The 6,479-nt window shown below is 41.7% G+C and overlaps 1 protein-coding gene across 1 annotated transcript in view; it reads right to left on the reverse strand.

The window, feature by feature from the left end:
- Positions 1 to 5,633, reverse strand: part of SUSD4 (sushi domain containing 4) — a 34,544-nt gene extending 28,911 nt beyond the window's left edge. The window contains exon 1 of the mRNA XM_040612384.1: positions 2,210 to 5,633. The gene's annotated coding sequence lies outside the window, so the exon portion shown is untranslated. The remainder of the gene's footprint in view (positions 1 to 2,209) is intronic.
- Between the last annotated feature and the right edge of the window lie 846 nt (positions 5,634 to 6,479).

The following is a 6,479-nucleotide window of genomic DNA, read 5'->3' on the forward strand; positions in this document are numbered from 1 at the left end:
CTACTGCTAAACCATAAGATTGTTTTAATAATACCTGAAGTACTACATCATTTAATCAGGAAAGCACTTGCTTCACTAAATCCTACATTGGGGTCCTACTCTTCAGTCCAAATAATAAAAAGCGTTTCTGCATATGCCTAATTTTGAGCACAGAACTTTAACAAAACTAATCACATAATTACAGTTATGCTCAAGTTTAAGTGCTTTGCTTGATCAGAGCATTGGCTGGCAATCCTGTTTAAGTGTTCCGTGCTGTGAAGTAATGCTTATCTCTTAAGCAACTGTTCTCACATCATCCATCACATTCTCATCTTCCAATTTCTTTCTTTTTTGAAAACACCTGGCTTGAGTGTTGATCACACTAACGTCAGTGGCAGTTTTGCTGTTGATGGCATTGTGATCAGAAACTTCCTCCACAGATTGCCACTGGACTGTGTGGCCTGGGAAGAGCTTTGAATACTCAATAAAACTTGTTAATGCTTATTTTAACAACTGCAATGGATGGTACAGGTACTATTTCAAAGATGCGCATCAAAATTCCCAGAAGCCACCCATAGTGGTTAAGGGAACAGGTTTTCCAAGTGTTACAGCTTTTTCTGGTAGTTCAAAAATCCAGTTTAGACACATGCGGCTGCCACTCTACATGTATTTTTTTCTTAAATAACCATGAGATGAGAGACAAGGGCGTTTACGAAAGGTGACTGTAACAGGAGAAGGCATGATTTTCATACATACATTATTCAAAGGCATCGGGTTGTTTCACTGAAGCTGACCCATGCCACCATTATGAGCAGGTGTTATTGGTCCCCACTGCCTTTACGCCCTACACATCAGCTGTCACCTCAATGCACATCATAAGTCACCTCGCGGCTGTGCCGCTCACAGCTCCAGCTCTGCAGTCTGTAGCCTCACACATGTCCAGGAGCCCATATTTTACAAAAACTTCTGCCAACAGGGAGGCTACCTGAAAGACCATGGGCTACCTACCAGCTGCATCTGGCTACTCTCTCCAGTATCTCCTGCACCACTTTCACACTGACCACTGTTTAGGGCTGTTCCCTCCACATGTACCTCCTGAGCATGGTCTTCCCAAGCCCTGCTTGCTCCTGCTGTGGCACGTCCCTTCATCCCTGCTGTCCTGGCACAGGATCCTCATACCCACCCACCCACCAGCATAAATAAGTACTTGCAGTTTTTATACACGCCAAGAAATTGCACAATCCCATGTAGTAAGTGTGTTTATGAACCACGTAAGTCTTCAATGAAGTCCATATATCTATCTGATTTTAAATGGTAGGAGGCATTCTGAAATAGGATTTATCTTGCCCCACCTTGAAGATGATGAGGCAATGGCTAATGACTTCAGTGGAGAAGTCACAACAGTGGAATGTACACAGGTGATTTAACTAACGCTTTTCATGTCTGTTGATTTTAATAGCCCTGTTGACCAAAAATAGATCAACAAAAAGAACAACTTATATCTTTCATATAGTTGGTGAAATAAATTGTTTGTGCTGCTCAGATCTATCTTGGCCAAAATTTACACTTATGATATTCAAATTAATCCTGCCTCTAACTCCTAGAAGAAGAAAATAATTTAACGTTCTAATTATTTAAAACCAAATACAATTTAAAAAATGCAGTACAATAAATTGGTTTATTCCATAACAGTCTAAATTATCTCAAAGTAAACTTCCACTGTGGCTTTAAACTTCTGCAGTCCATGTATATTTGATTTTCCTACTTGAATCATGAACACATCATAAAATAAAACTTTCTAAAAGTCCTGTTTAGCAGGAGCAGTGGCATTGAAAATTCATTATTATATTTTCCTAGTAAAACATTGCAGAAAGGAGTACTAAGTGGGCAGCTTTAATAAATAGTTACAGTTTACTTATACTGGAGGTGGTTTTTTCTCTGCATCAATTTGTAACTAGTTAAAAGGAGAAATGTATTCTCATTTTTTCGTCAGATTTCTTTATGTCCCTTTCAACACTTGCATGCATGCACACGCACACAGCCTCTCATGGTATAAATTAAACTAACAAATGAGGATTATGGATGGGATGGATGGTAAACTGAAGTATGTATCAAATAAGACACTGTGAAATGGACTCCAACCTTTTGTGTTTTGTGCTGAGACACACAGACATGGTACGTGGACAAGTGAGAACTGACACTTGTAATTGCTTTAAGAAAATTGACTTACCTTCTTGTAGGCACACAGGTTTATCACTTGGTTTCCAGCTCAGGGAGCCATTAAAGTGTCTCACACAAAGTTTTTTTGAAGTACCATTAAGCCTGTATCCTTCTTGGCAATGAAACCGGACTACCACACTTTCAAAGAAAACACCTGCACTGGGTGTCTTGTATCCATGTTCAGGAGCTCCAGGATCAGCACAAGCATGTAGGTCATCAAACCCTATGTCAGACAAAGACACAATCAAACTGTGTTCATTTACTCCTCATGCAGCCATTGTCCCCCTTTTTCTAGGTTTTTACATTTGATGTTTAATCTTTCGGGGGGCCTCATGTCTTCCATTAATGACCACTAACAATCCTGCGTGAGTACCAGCTACCCCACCATCAGGCGAGGACCCACCTCCAGCTACAGCAGAAATACTCAGGTGACAGAAACACTCCTGTCTTGTCATGCAGCTACTGAGGAAGCAGTCAACCACACTCCTCGGTAGCTGGCCTGGATAAAAATAAAGCACTTGACCCAACCTACCAGTGGGGATAGCACAGTAATGTATCTGTAATTACTCTTGGGGACTATGGGATTTTGGAGGTCTGGTACAGTCACTGGAAAGAATAATAATGTGTCAGAAGCGGAGAGGAAGAGGAAATAAAGAAAAGGGCATGCAACCTAACTGCCATCCAAAGACACAGTAACTAAACCAGAAGATGAGCTGCTACGTACGGGGAGATTTCGAGCTGAGAGGGAGCTCTACCACAGGGAAAAGGGACACTGATTTTGGATATATGGGATTCCCCTATCATGTTGGCTTGGTGGCCCTACCAATTTCTTAAAATGCTGTTATGGGAGCGCTGTATTACTGCCCTTTACATTTATTAAGCCCTTTACATCCACAAAATTAACTGTAAAATAAACAAAGCCCCAACAGTTGAAATCATAAAATGTGACTGTTTATCACTGTATCAGACTCATTTCAATGTCATTTGCATAAACTGAAGCTTTTTTTACTGCAAAGCAACAAAGGTTTAGTGCAGCACTGAACAAGCACTGCATACTGAAAGAGCAAATAGCTTTGCAACAGGAACGGCAGGAGGGCAATTAATGCCGGTGGGAGGGACGCCTGTAAAATTTGAAAATCATCGCATTGTAGCTTTAATGTTTTGATTTTAAAAGAGCAGTATCAGAAAGCCTCAGCTACTTCCTGCATGATAAGGATGAAGTGCCTCCATGGTACAGTCTGAGAGAAGGAAGATATAACAGCACAAGACTTTTCAAAATAAATCTCCGTTTCCTGAGGCCAAATCATTCCGTCCACCAAACAGCCTGGTGTGAAGCTGTGGCAGCCAAATGGAGAGCACTGAAGGTCATAAGGGGCTCTTGCATTTGAACACTGAATTCCCCCCTTCAGTTCCCTGGCCGCAAGCTGCTAGTGGAGAATAGAAGAGGCACATGCCAAGCTGCGTGTTTTATGTCCAATTACCTGCTCCTGCTAGCAAAGGCAGGGCACACCGGCAGGTCACCAGAGAGGACTGCATCTTTCTGACTCCACACATGGCTGATTTTATGTGAGTTCGGGGCACTGTGCTGAACTCCCCAACCAGGCTACAATTTCCAGAAGGTGACCTGATGGCCAGAACCCAGCCCGAATACCTACGTGCCATGTGTGCTAGACACAGCCATCACCCACACCCAGCCCCTGCAGTGCTCCGATAGCCAGGGCTCTTCACCCAGAGAGATTTCACTAGCATCCCCTTTCTTTGCCGAAGCAGCACAAGAGCAGCAGAGCATCTGCTCTTACGTGGTTTTACTCTTCCATCCAGTGAAGTTTATCATGAGAACTGAAAGGTCAGTGCAGTAGCCAAGCCAAACATACCTCTGACCTTCATGCCTGCTCATCTGCTGCATGGCTCAAGACCTCCAGTGCAAATTGCCCAAGACTATCACTTGCTAACGTGATGAACAAGGAGAAATACAGTCATTATGTTCACGGGATTACACACTGTAGGCAATACTCAGTAATAAAGAAGGGCTGTCCATTTTTACTGGAGATTAAAAAGAAGCTCCTTATGCTTCAGGCAGCAAACCCACATCCTTCAATAAAGTCAGTGATGATCTTAATTATTTTCCATTAAGCCAAGGGATAACATGACATTTAGCTCAATTTTGTTACTTTGGTAATCTCAGCATTTGCAGTCAGGCAAGGAATATTACAACCCACCTTGAAATATGTGTCCTTTCTTACCAGCTGCATCAGGGAAAAGTACACAAATGCCTACTACTATGCCTCTGCAACAACAGAAAAAAGAAAGGTGCTGAGCTCACACACAATTTATCTGGTAAAAAAAGTCAGCCAAGCTCATTTCTCAGTTTTCATTAAGTCAAATATGCAAAGTTAGAGATTTTGGGACCGTCAGCACAAAACCCAACATAGAAGGCAAGAATGTTTTTTTCCCTGGTACAGCCTAATTCTGTGACCCTGCTGCCACTTTTCCAATGACCTTTCACAAGCACAGATTTTCATTCCTCCTAGGGATTGCTTTGCAGTAAGTCGGTCTCTTAGGTCCTTTTTCTTGAACACAGTTTGTGAGCAGACCAAGGGGAATTCCCAAGAAGGAAATGGAACGCAAATGGAAAAATTTAATTATGTGCCCTCTAGTTTCTACAAAGCCAGTAGCCAGCTGTTATTCAGCTACTGGGTAAGAGGTGACACATGGAATCCGCACAGGATCACTGCTTCCATGCAGCATTTCCATTGCTTGTTCCTGAAGCAAGGAAGAAGGAAAAAGCCTCAGGGAAGAGCCAGTTAGGCGGATTACACATGCCATACAGTAACTTCTTATAGTAAGACCATAAAGGCAAAGCAAACAAAACGCCAGCCCCATCTTTTCTCCATAGATATCAACAATAGATTTGGCCCACAATCAGCAGAAGTCACTCATACGGCAAACTTCTTTTTGAAGGCGTACATGAACCAGGCACAAAGCAGCCAAGCCAGTGCTGTGCCACTCCGTCCAGTGCTTTGGCTGAGAAGGAGGCAAGGAAATGTGCATGGGAGGTCCAGCGAGGCTGGTCGCTGTGCTGAGCACCTCCCAGCACACAGAGAGCACCGCAGCTGTTTTGACGGGGCCGTTGCAATCTACAGAAGCCAGGAACTGCTCTGATTTTCACCAGGGTTGCTAACTCTCTTGCACAAGAGGTGTGCTGCATATTTCAACAACTTACTTAGCGGAGAGCTAAGTCCACCAGTCTTTTCCAAATTAAGCATGAAACTTCTGGTACAATATTCAAGAACAACAACGCTGAAACATCCCTGAATTCGCATCTTCCACTTTTCCTTAATGATATCAGACCTGGACTCTTTACATAAGAATCCTTTTCATATAATCTCATCTACTTAAGCTCCACCCTATCAAAAGTGAGTAAATGTATGTCTTCAACGTAATACAGCTTGGTAAATTCTTTTTTTCTTGTGATCTTTAGTTTCTCTTCTTTTTCAAAGCTATGCATTTAAGAACAGCTACTCAAAGTTGCCATACAGTATTTTTATAATGGCAGGAGTAATCTCATGTTATAGACGGGACATCTTTTGCTTTGGTCCCTTTAGAACCTGATGAAACCAGACAAAATAGTTTTCAGCCAAAGCCACAAGACAAGTCTTTGGAAAGAACCACAAAAGTTACATAAATGGGAAAGCCAATCCTTTGGTTATAATAGAAAGGTGTCACCCTGCAGGAAAGAGTGTATCAAATAAGATAAAAAATAACTTAGAACTACAATGGATTCTGTTTCTTTACAAATCCTTCAATGAATCTTTGGGGAAAAGAATGAAATTTTACTTTGACTACTGGACTTTTTCTCATGGTTACAAAGAGGGAAGGGAGAACCATCAGCACCTACCAGTAAAAGCTCTACCACACACTTGTCAAATAAAGCAGTAAACTTTCATGTTACCTATATAGCAAAAATTCAGAAAGGTCAGAAGTCATCATTATAATCAACGCTGCATCCCTAGTAACAGCTTTATGGGATGCTATTGTATGGCTTTAAATTCCTAAAGACTACACAATTACTGCTGGAAGTGATTATTTCAGTAATCAAAACAGCTTAATATTTAGTCTCAGTTGTAGACTTTCTGTAGCATGGCACCTTTAAGGGGTGTTGTGTAAAATATAATGGACAACAATACCTCCTGATAAGGTTAATGAGTACATAAGGTCATCATCACCAGTAAAACATGCAGTTGATACAGAATGTGTTTTGGTTGTTGCTGGACCAACAG

The sequence above is a fragment of the Falco naumanni genome, chromosome 12 (genome assembly GCF_017639655.2).
Source record: "Falco naumanni isolate bFalNau1 chromosome 12, bFalNau1.pat, whole genome shotgun sequence".
Lineage (NCBI taxonomy): Eukaryota > Metazoa > Chordata > Aves > Falconiformes > Falconidae > Falco > Falco naumanni.